A 16,882-nucleotide genomic window follows, 5' to 3' on the forward strand; every position below is an offset into this window, starting at 1 on the left:
AAAAGACAACTGAATGGTCCTGCTGTTCCTGTATGTTTCTGAAACTGGTACTATTAGGAGATTACTACGTAGAAACTAAAGAGTTTGATTGAGACTGTCGTATCTGAGTATATCCCATGCTAAAATATTTTATAGATAATTAAAGCTTTTGTCCTGTAGACGTATCATCCTATCTGCAAGAATTCAGAGATGAGTGCTCAGGTCAATGATGTTTAAGAGCCATTCATTCTCCATGTTTTATTCTAGTACGAATTGATAATATTTGTTGTCTAGTTTTAAAGGTTCTATTCCTATGAAGACATGTAGAAATTTGGGGTAGTACACCATAGGAGTATTTTGATATATGTACTTTAGTATATGTGCTTCCCTAGTGGCTCAGACAGTAAACAATCTGCCTGCAGTGCTGGAGACCCAGGTTCTATCCCCACGTCAGGAAGATCCCCTGGAGAAGGGAATGGTTATCCACTCCAGTATTCTTGCCTGGAGAATTTCATGGACAGAGAAGCCTGGCAGGCTTTGTGTCCATGGGATCACAGAGTCAGACATGATGGAAGCAACTTAGCATGCACGCACACACACACGCTCTTTAATTGTGTAAAAGTAAAAATATTACCTTTTCTTTGTTGTGCTTTTTTTCTTATGCCAGTCATGCTTATTATACATTTTGCAGCCACCAATTTAATCTGAGGCCTTGTTTTATGAGTGAGTACAAATTTTTGTTCAGGTGATTTTTAAAACTATTTTGAACCATTAAATTGTTTAACCATGGAACTATCCAGACTACCACTCATTTGTATGATTCTGTAATGCCATATGTAGTATTTCATAGAAAGATCCATCCTCGTTTTTCAAAAATGTGCTTATAAAATTTGTGATGACAATTGAACAACCCAACCCTATGAAATGGTAATTTATGCAGCAATAAAAAGATAAATAAATCCATGTAATGTTGGCTTGCAGCTGAAGGCAGCTGTGTTAAGCATGTTTTTTAGTCTCTTACATCAAAGTAATACAGACAGTGCTGTTTGAGAATGTGTAGGGAGGATGTCTTTGAAGTACCCCCATATTAGCCGAGCTTTTGTACCCACTCTACAAATATGAGGGAATTCATTGTTCTGTGTCCATGAGGAATGAAAACCACAATAATGAACTTAGTCAAAAATGCCTTTCCGATGGGTCAAAACCTTTTTTTACAGCAATTGCGTTTAAAGACTTTTGAAAATAATTTCTCAAGGATATTTTTCTCTGACTTCTCTGAGTTACTGAAGTAGCCAAGAAAAATTTCTCTAGTATTGATACAGAGAAATTGAAGCATCCCATCATTCACCTACAATCTCCATTATCAACTGTTCAAACCAGTGGGATCCTATAGTAGTTACTGAGAAAAGTAAAATCAGAGGATGAAAGTAAGGGAGAAGAGACCATCTGATGGAATAATTTCAGAATGTAGAATAACTTGCCAAAAGAAGTAAGAACGTGGATTTGGTCTGAACAGGCTGGAAGAAGGCCAGAAAGGGAAAAATTCCTGTACTACATGATATAAATCAGTTACCTAATAGATTTTCTCTTTTGTTTTGTTTTCTGTGATATGTTAATCAGAAGGAAAAAGATGTGTGTGTGTGTGTGTGTGTGTGTGTGTGTGTGTTCAGGTATAAAGCACGGGGAGACATAAAACTGAGTTCTACCAAATGTTGCGATATAATATGATTGATCCATACTACTGGAAGTGTATCACAAATTGACTTAAGCAGATTTTTATATACATATATAGTGAAATTGGAATGTGATTGTTTGGGAGCCAAAAATGCATTCTTTGAGTGCAATTTTACTAGTAGCAATTCATTTATTTATTATGTAGGATGTCTTGTCAAACCAAATTAAAGGTTATATTTTGTCCTCTCCACAAGTAATCTAGAGCCAAGAATGAAAACCACATAATATATTTTTAGGATTAAACCATTTATTACTGATAGATAATGGCAGAGCAGAAACAGAAGGCACCAGTTAGTCTGCATTAGCTCATGAGCCCTGGATAACTTTTTTGTGAACTCTAAAGGTTTGTGAAATTCTATCACTTGCATTAACTTTCTTACAACTTTCTAATGTGGTCAGTTGTCCTCTATCCCTGGTCACTGCAAGGGGCTTCTATTCTCAGGGTGTTTGCCAAGAATTTCCTCCTTTGGGTGTGTTTTAGAAAGAATAAGTCTCCTCTCTGGCCAACCATTTTAACCACTATGAGGGCAGAATCGCAGTGTGTCGAAAGGAAAGGCTTGTGTAGTAGTAACAGAAAAACCTATTTTCTACTCAGTATCCTGCCTGATTGAGAAGCTAAGTTAAAGTCATATACAGCTAATATTTATTTATTTAAGACCTTCTGTGCTGCCAAGTACCAGCCCAAGGCATAGTATACAGAATAAATACTGAAGTGAAAGTAGCTCAGCCGTGTCTGACTCTTTGCAACCCCATGGACTATACGATCCATGGAATTCTCTAGGCCAGAACACCAGAATGGGTAGCCTTTCCCTTCTCCAGGGGATCTTCCCTACCCAGGGATCGAACCCAGGTCTCCTGCACTGCAGGCAGATTCTTTACCAGCTGAGCCACCAGGTAAGCATAAATACTGAAATCATCTCTTAATTCAGTGTGCATATGAAATAACACATTTTGATCTGGGTGCCATATTTTAAATGGTATATTAACAAGCCAGTGACCACAGTGACAGGGAATTTGTATAGCCAGGATTCTACAGTGAAATAAACTGAGGGGTTTGATCGTGGAAGAAAAAAATTAGTGGGAACAAAATAAATCTTGTTAAATATAAATATTTAAGGTGTTTGCCACAAGGAAGGTATAGGGAAGTGAGAATGCAGGACATATATGTAGTTAGAAATAGCATATTCAATGCCTTTTTCTTTGTAAAACATGGACTGCCAAAATTAAACTCAGCAAGACTTGGGTTAATTGGATTAGAGAGAGAGTTGAGTGACAAGTCCTAGTGGGGGTCATAGTTTATTTTTTTTTAAAGGTTAAGAAACACTGATTCAGAATATTTAAAGAGCTCCCAAATGGAATTGGTTGTCTAGTGATATAAGTCCCAGGAAAGTAAGCTAGCCAAACCATTCTTTTAAAGTAAGTCTGAAATTTCCCTTCAGCCTTCTGAGTGTGTCTTATAAGAAAAGCTTTGTTTCAGAGGCCATTTCTAAAGTCCTGTTACATATATCCATGAAGCACATTGAAGACTAAAGCCATTGTGACCCCAGGACATATTTGTATCACAATGCTTTGATACTAATTGTTGTTATTATTCAGTCCCTAAAGCCGTGTCTGATTCTTTGAGACCCCATGAACTACAGCATGCCAGGCTTTCCTGTCCTTCACTGTCTCCCAGAGTTTCCTCAAACTCAGTGCCCATTGAATCACTGAATCCATCCAACCATCTTATCCTCTGTTTTCCCATTCTCCTTTTTCCCATTGTCTTTCTCAGCATCAGGGTCTTTTGATACTAATATGACCTTAATGAGATAACAGTTTGCACATAGATCTAAGTCAATAGCAAGAAATGTATTCACAAAAGAATTAATTGCTGTAAGATATTATATTCTTTTATATCTATTTTGAGTTTTGTAACAGGATACAAAGTAGAAAATTGTAATCATTTTTATTTTAATAAGAACCAAATATGCCAAATGTATTGAAATTATAAGACGTACAGATAGCTTCCATCAACAGAGTGCTTGAAGGATGGTGCTTAGGCATCAGTGTGTAAGTTGATTGTGATAAATACATCTTGGATTAGGGAGTCTTTCATGAAGCTTGGTACACTAAATATATGGCCCCCTCCATTTCATAATCATAAAGACATACCATTGTAAAATAAAGAGAATAAAGATATGTGTGTGTTTGGTGGGTTTTGTTGCTTTTAAAAAAATAAAGAAGTATATCACTGGCATAGATTATTTTTAACAGCTCAGTTTAAGTGCTAATGAAGGTTCGTTTTCTAAAAATTTCTAGTGAAAGAGAATAAGAAGAGAGTAACTATGTGAGTTATAGAATTTACTTGAGGTTGGCTGATTAGTATGTTTACATTCTTTTAATGGGAAGAATTGAGATGTTAGTTTGTCGAAGAGAGAAACACAGATGGCAGATGGGGAGAGAGAGAGACTTACTAGGAAGAAATGAAGTGGTCATGGGTATGGACCCAAGAACTCAAGCAGAGGGAGGAGAATGGGTCTTCCTCTACTTAACTGGGCATTTGGCATGGTTACTGCTAAACACCGTACAGTGCACAGAGCAACCCCTCACGAAAGAGAATTATCCATTCCAAAACACGGTTTAAAACCCTGATCTAGTTGAGAGAGCAAGAATACACTGGGGGACTGTACAAAGGAATCTTGAGGTGCAAGAAATTCAAACTGAAGAAGCCTAAACCCTGAGGCCTTAATCTTATTAAAAACAAAGCCACAATTTTGACAAGACTAATAATTCTGTTATTAACACAAAGTCAGAATTAGTTTTGAGACCTCGGTTGTTCTCTTGATGGGTACATGTAATAAAACTGTTTTGAAATTCCATTTTAAATTGCATGCGTATGTCCAATGAGCAAGTCAGCAAAAATGCTTTTGTTAACTTAAAAATAACACTCTAGCAGTAAAGATTTCATTAACTTGATCTGGCAAGGAATAATGTACATAGTTTTAAAATAGAGCCACCAATCTCTTATCCTGTAAGATTCATAAAAGATTTCAAGGATCCTATTCTTCTAGGTCATTAGTCTTTTTTTGAGGAATATCTATGTTTTGGTAATCAAAGTTAAAAGCTGGTACATCAGAATGCAAAGATGGGTTAATTTCATTGTTTGTCAATACATGTTTATAATAAGCTTTTTTTTAACTATTGTTCTATTGTAACAACTTTTTTTATTCCTATAATAAATGAATAAAAGCTAAAAGCATTGTTATGAGGCTTTTGATTTTAATCCAAACCATGTTTTCTCTTCTTTAGGAAGTCTGAAATTTCAGTCTTCTGAGTTTCTCTTGTCTTATAGATAAGAATAAAATGCAACTAGACAAAATAAAATAAAATAAAAAAAATTGGAGATATAAAAAAAAAAAGAAAAACTGTCAGTTTAGTTCTGACTGGTAGCTAGATGGTACCAATAAACAAAAATAACCCTTTCTGTTAGCTTCCTCAAAACATGGATACATAGAATTGTCTAGATTAGGTCTGTACTTTTTACAGGAACACTTGTTACATACATATACACTTTAACTTGCACTAATGGCCAGTTGTTCACTGTAGGAACCAGTACTTCCAGTCAGTAATTTGTGCCTTAGTCCTAAATCTGGCAGGGGCCTTCATTCTCCTGGCTAAAAGCAGCTATTTTGGTTTCTATTAAAACTTGTTTCATAGTACCAAGTAATTAGAAACTTTCTGTGTTTTTAGATTTTTGTATGGGATTGTTAGAAATGTGGTGTAACTAAGATTATACCTTTAGCACAGGTACATTTTCTTGTGGATTGTGAAGGAAAAATCAGTGGTGATTTTTTTCCCCAACAAATTCTTCAATCTAACAGTGAGAATAACATTTACCTAATGATTCACAGTTTACAGAGCATTTTCCTATGTATTATCTTGTCTGGATCTAGCAACAACTGTATGAAGTGACTGTTATTATTATACTCTTCTTGGAGATAAGTGAACTGTCAATTTAAGTGAGGCTTATGGCTTGGAGTAGGGATTCCCTGATGGCTCAGACAGTAAAATGTCTGCCCGAAATGTGGGAGACCCAGGTTCAATCCCTGGGTTGGGAAGATCCCCTGGAGAAGGAAATGGCAACCCACTCCAGTACTCTTGCCTAGAAAATTCCATGGATGGAGGAGCCTGGTGGACTACAGTCCATGGGGTCACCAAGAGTCGGACACGACTGAGCGACTTCCCTTATGGCTCGGAAGCTCACAAAGTCCAAATTGAGCCTCTGGAAATTAACAGCCAGGTGTTCTGGTTCCTGCCTTTTGGGCTCCAGTCCTGAGTTCTGCTCTGCTTTCTCAGGGACTCCAGGCCATGTGTTTGGGACTGTAGGCAATTCAGTAGGGGGCAGGGGAGTGGGGGGAGGCAGGGGCGGCAAGGGGAAAAACGGGAAAATCCCCTGGTCAAGAAGAGCATCTCTTCCTATGTAATAACCTGTTTCTTCTGAAGCCCCAGTACTGCAGCACTTGTTTTGTCCGTTTCTCCAGGTGACTCCAGCTCTCAATTCCATTCATTAGTCTAAGCTGTGACCTGGTTCTCTTAGTCCTCCTGTTCCTGCATTTCACTGTTCCTGCAAGGCACTTTGCCTGTATAATGAAACATTTTTTAAATTGTGGAATTGTTACATCCAAAGCAGTTTTTTAAATTAATATTCATCAGTTTATTCTCCTTTATATCTTTTCCTACAGAAAAATATTTAAGGTGCAAGAGTAATGAAGTTTTAATATACTAATACGATATCCGTGTGTTAATATTAAAAGTTGGGCATTAATGTGAGAGAAAAGAAAGTAGAAGTAACAAACTTTCACTTGTTCAGATTAGTTTTAGCAAGACATATTATTCACAGTCAATGTTAAGACTGACTCTTTGACTCTTTGTAAAGACTGACTATGTTTCAGACAGATATAGAAACTGGGGTAGTTCTTCCCTTAGTTCTAAAGCGTCTGGCACCTTCTTGCTAGTGGAGGAATGAATTTTACTTTACAAGAGCAAAAATGCCAGTGTTTTGTATCTGAATGTAAGAAGGCTGGGTCTTAAAATCTCATAAAAGGATTACTTTTGCAATTCCTTATTGCATTTTATGTTTATACGTGAGAGAGAAAGAGAAGTATATTGAACTCATATTTTCTGAGTGTCCAGATGGGGCCTCCCATGTGGCTCAGTGGTAAAGAAAGTGCCTGCCAAGCAGGAGTTGTCCGTTCAATCCCTGGGTCAGGAAGATGCCCTGGAGAAGGAAATGTTAGCCCACTCCAGTATTCTTGCCTGGAGAAGCCCATGGACAGAGGAACCTGATGGGCTACAGTCCATGAGGTTACAAAGAGTCTGACAGAACTTAGTGACTAAATATCAACAGCAATTATATGCCTGATACTATTGTAAGCCCTAGAAATACAGTGACAAATAAATCAGAAAGTGCCAGCCCTAATGACAGTTCCATTGGGAGGCAGGAGAAAGAGGTCAAGAGAAGAGAGAAAGGTAAAAACAGAAATAGACACAGAGTTTCCATATCAGAACTTGAACCCACAACCGCGGTGGAACTGTAGCACATCAGAGAACGTAACATTGATCTGTTCACCTACCTGCTTACTATCCCACCAGAGTTTACACTGAGAGCTGCTGCCATCACGGCAAGTGTTCTACCCCACCCCCCCAATCCCAACCACATCTCTCAACTTCTTTATTTAGCGAACACCTATTATGTGTTCCTATAGGTTTTCACTCCTGGCTACGATTAGAATTACAACAGAATCATTTTTAAAAAATAACAATGCTTATACTCCTCTTGGGCGTCCCCGGTGGCTCAGTCAGTAAAGAATGTGCCTGCAATGCAGGAGACCCAGGTTCAATTCATGGGTCCGGAAGATCCCTTGGAGAAAGGAATGGCTACCCACTCCAGTATTCTTTCCTGGAGAATTCCATGGACAGAGAAGCCTGGCAGGCTATAGCCCTGCCAGATCGCAGAAAGTCAGACATGACTGAGCAACTTACACTTTCCCACATACTCCTCTTAAAACCAATTAAATCAGAACTTGGAGATGATATCCTGGCATCAGTATTTCTCCAAAGCTTCCTGGTGTGATTTTGATATACAGCCAGAGTTGAGAGTGCATTTCCCATCAGGTGCTCAAAGGGAGAATAAATTTTAAAAATAAGAAGAAAAATCCACTCATGTTTATAAAAGATAATAATTCTGGAATTCATGAAGAAGGTGGGGGAGTAGACACTTATTTTTCCTCCTATTTTTATCCAGTAAATAAACATAAAAGTTATGACCAATCTAGATAGCATATTCAAAAGCAGGCACATTACTTTGCCAACAAAGGTCCATCTAGTCAAGGCTATGGTTTTTCCAGTGGTCATGTATGGATGTGAGAGTTGGTCTGTGAAGAAAGCTGAGCACCGAAGAATTGATGCTTTTGAACTGTGGTGTTGGAGAAGACTCTTGAGAGTCCCTTGGACTGCAAGGAGATCCAACCAGTCCATTCTGAAGGAGATCAGCCCTGGGATTTCTTTGGAAGGAATGATGCTAAAGCTGAAATTCCAGTACTTTGGCCACCTCATGCAAAGAGTTGACTCATTGGAAAAGTCTCTGATGCTGGGAGGGATTGGGGGCAGGAGGAGAAGGGGACGACAGAGGATGAGATGGCTGGATGACATCACTGACTCAATGGCCGTGAGTCTGAGTGAACTCCGGGAATTGTTGATGGACAGGGAGGCCTGGTGTGCTGCAATTCATGGGGCCGCAAAGAGTCAGACACGACTGAGCGACTGAACTGAACTGAACTGATGAATGGAGGGGAGTTGGAAAAAGTATAAAGCATGCCGTTTCACTCAAGAAGCAAGAGAAGATGCTCTCATTAGCAATAAATGTAACAATTTCAAATGGCTGATCTATTAATACCAACTTGTGAATTGTGATATCTACTTCAGGTCACATGCCTCTCCAAAGGCTGACAACAGGCAATGAATGTTCCCAGTGATGTTTTTAAGAATAAATAGGAATTTGTTGAAGAATATAATAATAACAGGTTTGATTTCTGGGTCAGGAAGATCCCCTGGGGAGGGGAATGACAACCCACTCCAGTATTCTTGCCTGGAGAATCCCATGGACAGAGGAACCTGGTGGACTACAGTCCATGGGATCACAAAGAGCTGGACGTGACTGAGTGACTAAACTTTCACTTTCATAATAATAATTATAAATAGGAATACATTTAGGAATATAATAATTATTTCAAGAAATATTCCTATTGTTGAAAATATATGAAGTGGTTTCACATATTATTTAATCCTCAGCAAAGACATTATTGAGAAAATGAGCCACTTGTCACTATTAAGTAACAAATTTAGTTTTTGAGCTTAAGTCTTCCAAATCCATTGTTCTTTCAAATATCCAGGGGCCTTCAGTCTTAAGTACACATCAGAATACTCAGGGAACTTTTTCAAAGTTACCAAGGACCAGCTCATCACTGGAGAAGGCAATGGCACCCCACTCCAGTACTCTTGCCTAGAGAATACCAGGGAGGGGGGAGCCTAGTGGGCTGCCAGACTCTATGGGGTCTTACAGAGTTGGACACAACTGAAGCGACTTAGCAGCAGCAGCAGCAGCAGCTCATCAGTTTTGCCTGTAATATATGGAGGGAGCAGTGGGAGATGAAGACAGGGAGGGCAGCAGGGAAATAACATAGGTGCTTGTGAGCCTTAGTGTTACCTCCTCTGAAGTAAACATTAGAATAGATGAGTTAACAGTTTAAAACTTTGTACATAGCTATGAAGCTAGAGAGTTTTTATGAAGAGATAAAATAAGGGTAGCATGAAGTAACAGAGTTTTGATATCCCATAAATACCAAATGTCTGGTAACCTAAGTCACAAGTCACTCACTTATTATATAAACTTTATTAAAATGTAAATTAAATGTAATGTATCCTGAAGAAAATTGCTTTGAAAATGTGGGCTAAGGCTTTCCACATCACGAGTCAAGATCAAATTGAATAAAGTTTTTCAGACCAATCACTCCAGGTTCTTACTAGACCATAGAGTTGAAACCAGTTTTAGTCTTGTATGGAAATTAAGAATCATATTGCATTACTGAAAAGTATTTAATCAAAAAAAAGTATTTAAGCAAGATCTGTTTCTATCTGAAAAATTACTTAATTCCATAAAGTAATACTATTTGTGAAGTATAGATCTAGCCTAGATAGTCCTAGTTTAGACTAGGACTATAGATCTAAAAGTTTTTTTTTTTTTTTTAGGTGATATTTTCTATCATGGTAGCCTATTGAAAACATCTTTAAATAAGATGAGTTTTAATTCATTTTGCGTGTGTTTAAATGTGTATGTGTACCACCACAGTCTCTAAATATATTGTATAAATGGAGAGGAAGAGCTATATTTATATACATATCAAAAGAATGTTCATCTTTTAATTAGACTTTTACCAACCATAGTTTCCAAGGGAAGTAGGGTTTATGGGTGGTGCTGCTTTTCTAGGGGAAAAGTACAGCCTATTTAAAATTTTTTGGAGTTTAGTTCTCTTGTAGATTATGTAGACCTTTTGTTAGCTTCTTATTCCTTTCATCTCCTGATTGTCTTTTGATCATATAACTTACTGAGATTTCTTTGGGCTAATTAAAGAGAGATGAAACTCAATGTTGTTAGTCTTCCTAATAATCACTTGGTATCCCATTTCTAGAAAAAAAAGGGTTCCTTCTCCTACCCACAGTGAGTTCGTTTCGTCTGTAATCTATATCCTCAATTCAATAACAGCTGATTTACTCTAAAACAGACAACTTCAAGTTGGCCTTCTCACTCATGTAGCTTCAGCCTCCCCTTTCTCCCCAACATCCTCTCAACCTAAAAACATTGCTAAGACTGTTTAATGTTAACACTTGAGCTCCCACCATACAGGTCACCTCTAGTATCCTTGTAGTCACAACTAGTAGATACCTTTTACCCTTGTTTATCTTATTTAACCTTTTAATAACATTTATTAATCATACCATATATATCATACCATATCCATCTTGAATTAATTCTTCCCTTGTCCTCTGTGACTTCTTTTGCTCCTGTTTTCTGCCTACTCCTATGTCTGCTTTTTCTCAAGTCCCTTTGGTGGCTCATCTTCTTCTGTCCATCTCATAAATGTCCATACTTCCCAGAGTTTTATTCCCAGCTCTCTTGCTTTGCATTTAGTCCCTGGATAACTTTGTTCATTTTTGGCTTCAGTCAGTGGTATGTTAGTGCCAGTTTGTAAGAACCAGTTGTGCACATCTCGTCTCAACTTTTTGTTCATAACCATCATCTTGGTAGTTTGAAATTGGCCCATGTGGGAGGATGTATGCCACAGAGACAGGCAAATGCTGCAAACCAAGGACGGGTAATTTTTTGTTTTATTTTCTGAGAGTTAGTTTAACAGCATACCACTGGCTTCAGCAATGACGTGTATACTGCCAGTTTCCAAACCTGTGTCTCACACTTTCTGAGCTCCAGCCATTATTTCCAGCTGATTTCTGGCCAGCTTCTTTTGAATGCCCAAATGGAACTCATTATCTTCTCCCAATCCAGCGATCTCCTTCCCTAGTCCATGCTTTGGCTAACAGCCCTACCATTCTCCTATCATCCTTGCAGAAAGCCAGAACTTCTGCATCTATTTGATATATGGATGTCTCCACCATGTCTCACAGAAGATTTAGTTAACTCAACAATATGTATATAGGACAAGACAGAATAATTTCTCTCACAGTGGTAGTAAAGGAGGGGATCTGGGCAAAAGAGAAATAAGGACAAGAAAAATAGATGAACTCAGAAGTGAGATAGGTATACAGAACACATGCCATGAAGTCCAGCCAGCTACATCCAGCCAGTTAGTTCAACATCCTGAATTGCTTTGGCTTCTTCTTTGCCAGCAGGGCAATATCACAGCCTCTCTATTCACCCTCCCTGCCCCAAACTTACTGCTTTCCCAGCCTCCCATTCACTTCTCACAGTGCTTCCAGAGAAATGATTTTTAAAATCAAATCTGATTCCACCACACCATCTTTCCCTTCACCTTAGAAACTTACAGTAGCTCTCCACTGCCTTTGGAACAAAGTCCAAACACACATTGAGAGGAAGCCTCTGCTAGGAGATTTTTGGTTTATCCTTTAAGATTTTTCTCAGACATCACTCCTCTGTGAAGCCTTCCCTGGTTCCCACAGGCAGTTCTTCCACTGTATGTATGTCTATATTGTATAATCTGATTTGATCACACCTGTGTGTGTATATACACACATGTATGTATGTATGTATACACACACACACAGACACACACACACACACACTGGATTCAATCCATAGTTGTTGAATGCCTACTTTATGCTGTGAATTATATTTAGCATTAAGAATGCAGAATAAGACAGCCCTTGTTTTTTTAAAGACCTCTAGCTGAGAAAAAATAAGCAAATTATAGAAAGTATGTTAAGTTTTGCATTGTAGAAGAGAAATTACAGGGAGGAAGAAACAACAGGGAGGAAGAATTGAAACACTGTCTCATAGCACATGTTACAATTTTTTGTGATTATTACTTACGTTTCCCGGTGGAACACAAGGCATGCATATCCCATACATCACAGTGGGAAGTACAGAGTAGGTGTGCAATGGTAGGTATATGCTGGATGGATCGATGGATAGGTGAATGAAAGGAAATTGCAACAGCTGCCTGAAATTAATGAGATGATGATCAATTTCCCGTGATCCTTACCCTCCTTGTCATTTGTTACCAAATTCATTGAGAGTTAGGTGAATAGGGGTGTATGAATATGAGAATGTGTCTGTCCTAACACTCTATAGGGTAAATATTTGCCACAGGAACTTCTTTTTTGTGGTTCAGCCAGTTATGCATCTGTTAGCCTTCAGGGAGGGGCTCAGGGCCTAGCCTTTTCAGTTAGCCCTTTGCTAAATACATCAAAGTCTGTCACTTGATGGTTCATTTGCTGTACAGTTTGCCAGAGGCCCAGGCGAAAGGTCCCAATTAAAAGATCTATGTGTTTCTGTGGTCTCTTGCTCAACGGTAAGGGGAGAATCCCCAGGCCTTCATCACATCACTGAACAATGCATCCAGTTAATCTTGTTAGATTAAAACAAAACAGAAAAAAACCCACACCATTCTAAAAGTTAACAGTTCAGTTTCACCCATACTGTTGTTCCCTCTAATCTCTGAAGGCCTCTGTTCATGCTGACATAGAAGTGTCTAGACTCTAGAACAGCAATTCTCAGTCCTGGCTTTAAAAAAAGGCAAAGCGATACCTGACCCTACCTCCAGAGAGTTACTGGTCTGCAGCAGTGCCTGGGCATCAGTATTTTTTGAAAGTGCCCCAGTTGCTTTTAATGTTTAACCAGAATTTGGCATATGGTTCAGGCCAGAAAATCTAACACTTAGCTTGGAGTTTACCTCACATGACTGCTTCCTCCTTATCCTTCAGCTCTCTACCTAAGTGTCAGCTTTTCTGTGGGCCTCCTCCCTTACCCTGTGGCTTAGGACATTTACCGTAATCTGAAAATAACTTATGTATTTATGGATTTTTTTGTTTATCATCTGGCCCTGTTGCTAAGTTATGAACTTCTTGAGATATTTATTGGCATCTACTGTTAGAAGAGAGTCACAGCTGGCCTTCGATGTGGCCAGTCGATGATATAAGTTGCAATGCCAAAGATTACCCACTGTGACCACTTCTTTATAAAAGAACAACAAAACACCTTTTTATTCACTAAGTAGTACATAGTTGTTACAAATTCAAGCAGCACTGCTAAAAGTGAAACTTCTAACCCCCATTCTCCAGGAGTAACCATTGTTTATAGTTTAGTGTTTATCATTTAAAGTATTTTATAATATATACACAAATAATATATAAGCTGGATAAACAGAACTGAACACTTTAAAAAATGTATTACTCAGTAACTGTGATATATGTAAACATGTAGTTAAAGCCTGGAGTTGCCCTTTGGCAAGACACCTGTCAGGGTAACGATGATTTTGTAAAAACGAAAAACCTAAGTTACTGAATGATTGAAAGTGTTCAGTTTATCTTGATTCACCTTGTTTTTTACACACACACACACACTTCCTGAAAATGAGTTCTTACTGTACCTACTAATAATGAAGTTTATTTTAGAAATGAGTTCTCCCAAAATGGAGGCTTAGATTTAAATTATTTTAAGGGTGGTAAGTTTGGTAGTACTTCCTCAGTTTATCACAGTTTAGCTCTTTGGAAACATACTGGTTCAAGGATCAGTGAACCATGCAGCCTAAGTCTAACCCTTCGCCTGTGTTTATGAATAATGAACTGTGCTCATGCATTTACGTATCATCTATAGCTGCTTCTGTGCTATAATGGTAGAGGTGAGTATTGTGACAGAAATCACAGAACCCACAAAATCTAAAATATTTATTGTCTGGTTCTTTGGGGGGAGAGTTGGTTGATTTCTGCCCCAGTTGATTAAAAATATTATACAATCAGGAGACAATCAGAATAAGCCACGGGAGCCCAGTGTGTAAGAATGTGTGGATGGTTCTGAGGTTTTACTCATTTCTACTTAAAAAAGAATTGACTGTATATGTCTGCTTTCTGTAGCAAGGAAGTCTGCCAGAGGATGGGTGAGTGATAGGATAGGAAAAGGATTAGGAGGCATGTTCTGTCTAGCTGGGTCCCATTTTCCTGTCAGGCAGGTCACATCTTCTCCTTTCCTATTCTCTCCCCTCCCGAGGAGAACAGTACTTGTTGCAGATGCGCCCAAGGTTTTCAAAATACCTGTAGGTTGGATCCTTTGAATTTAAACCAGTCTGCCCTGTCTTTGCTGCCAAGCTTCATAAATCATTTGGCTGAACAATTAAAGGGCTGGGTGCTTTGTTGAATGCTGCTCCAGGTGCAGCGACCCGCCCCCGACCCCAGCCACTCAGCATACAAGGTAGGGGACCCCACACAGTGTTGGCTGTGAGGGAAGGTCTTCGGTTTTTATCCTTTGCTGAGCTTGTCTGTTTTCCCCAGTATCAAGTTTGTTGAAATGCTCCTCTCTGGAGATTCCATTGAAAATCTTGCAGTGATAGGTCTTAAAGTGTTTGCACTGGTCAGTTTGGAAAGATGCGGCACCATGACAGATTTAAGCATTATGGTGGGACAGGCTTACCAGGTCTTCCTGGTCTCTAATGAGTGCCTCCTTTGGACTGGTGGTATGTGAACTTACAAACTGATAACTCTTGACTAAGTCTTGTACATACTGGCCCTGCATTTGGTTTAGAGTTAGGGTTATAACATCTCTCTTAAATTTGGAAGCTAGACTGCCTATTTTGTACCCGTTTCTTGTTTGCATCCCTTGTGACTCTTCTTTTCTGTTTAAACCATTGCCCCTACAGAAAAGTAGGTATTAATGCATTATATCCCCTGAGGAGCATTTACTTTTACACTTATGTGATTTAGAGGACTTCCCTAGTAGCTCAGCTGGTAAAGAATCCACCTGCAATGCAGGTAAGCCTGGTTCCATTCCTGGGTCGGGAAGATCCCCTTGAGAAGGGATAGGCTACCCACACCAGTGTTCTTGGGCTTCCCTGCTGGCTCATATGACAAAGAATCTGCCTGAAATGTGGGAGACAGGGTTTGATTGCTGGGTTGGGAAGATCCCCTGGAGGAGGGCATGGCAACCCACTCCAGTATTCTTGTCTGGAGAATTCCCTGCCAGGCTCCTCTGCTCATGGGGTCACAAAGAGTTGGACACAACTGAGCACATTTCCTCAGGTATGAACATTCATATTTTCTGAACCACCAGTTCCTACCCACCAGTTTTTCTGTGCTTAAACAAGGTTTGTACATAGCTACCTGCTCTTTCAGTATTTCAGAATGGTGATGGAGGTAGCCAAATATTTGAATGACCTGTCTGGCTAAGAACAAATAAAGCTGACATACAGCTAAATGTTTATCTGCCTATTGTATGGGTGTTGATTGGCCTGGATTTTTAATGATGAAATCACAGAACTGGGAGGGACCTTGATGATCATCTAATTGTACAGATGTGGAAAGGGCCTATAGACGTGGAGTGACTTGTCTGAAATGATCAAGCCTAGTCCTTGAGGTCTTCAGACCAGATGGCTTAACCTGTAGTTACACATCCCACCCATAAGACTTCCCCTCTAAAGCATGATTTAAACAAAAGGAAATGCCAGAAGCTTTAGCTTGGGTTCATATTGCTCTCCATGATGAGTATGTGTGTGTTCTAAGGCTCTTTCTACTGTCTGCAAATCAGACATTCTTGCTAGGTTGCATCAGAGTCCAGGCGACATGATTGATGAAGAAAGAGCAAAGGAGGGATGACGTTATGGCTCATGCAGCATTTACCTGAGAATTATCTTTAGCTGTGTACTGCTCCGTGTCCGTGTGACTCATGTACTGAGGCACTGCCATCCGTGTTATTCAGCACTGTAGCCTCACACTTACCTCACCCTATGTTTCTCTCCTTTTCTTGCCAAATCTGATTAGAAGCACTTTTGTTTTGAGCCCATGTTTATGAAGCCTTAACTGGACTTGTACTGATGACCATGTGGAGAAGAGAAAAGAATGTTCGAATAGGAAAATTACATATTGACTTGGTCAGATCAGCTTGATATCTCAAAATGGACCGTTAAATACTTACATAGTACTTAACTATGTGCCCCATAATGTTGATGCTAATGGTTTTCTTCCTTAGATGGCTATTTTGTCTCTCAGCTTCAGTTCAACAGATTCACAGTGAACAAACCCATAGCAAGTACCTACCTGTGTTAGTGACTATGATGCATACTTTACGCTTTTTCTTGTAGACCTCAAAGCAGTTACTACTTGTACTCGGATTAGAGGTGAGGACGCTGGCCCAGTTCAACTAATGTGTGTCAGAATTGGGATTGGAATCCTGGTCTCTTGACACCAAATATAATACTTTTTCTGCTACATAACAAATGACTTTGATTTATGTAATCAAAAAAATTTTTTACCAGAAAAATATCCATTTCTGTCTGGTTGATATTCATACTTGATCTGGTACCCACCCCTGTTCGTTTTCCTTGGGATACTAGAAGTCAAGAGAATAGGCATGTGTATATTTACCAAAATAACCAGCCAAACTCAAGTCATT

At 39.0% G+C, this 16,882-nt stretch overlaps 2 protein-coding genes across 7 annotated transcripts in view; one reads left to right on the forward strand and one right to left on the reverse strand.

Moving 5' to 3' along the window:
- CMSS1 (cms1 ribosomal small subunit homolog) overlaps positions 1-16,882 on the forward strand; it is a 397,325-nt gene that overhangs the window by 192,461 nt on the left and 187,982 nt on the right. The gene's annotated exons all lie outside the window — the stretch shown is intronic.
- The window catches only part of FILIP1L (filamin A interacting protein 1 like), a 306,431-nt gene that overhangs the window by 179,520 nt on the left and 110,029 nt on the right, over positions 1-16,882 (reverse strand). Inside the window, exon 2 of one of the 3 annotated variants that reach the window (XM_070368270.1) lies at positions 12,314-12,443. The exons of the other annotated variants lie outside the window; for them this stretch is intronic. The gene's annotated coding sequence lies outside the window, so the exon portion shown is untranslated. The remainder of the gene's footprint in view (positions 1-12,313; positions 12,444-16,882) is intronic. 3 annotated transcript variants of the gene reach the window in all.

The sequence above is a fragment of the Bos mutus genome, chromosome 1, assembly GCF_027580195.1.
Source record: "Bos mutus isolate GX-2022 chromosome 1, NWIPB_WYAK_1.1, whole genome shotgun sequence".
In the NCBI taxonomy this organism is placed as follows: Eukaryota; Metazoa; Chordata; class Mammalia; order Artiodactyla; family Bovidae; genus Bos; species Bos mutus.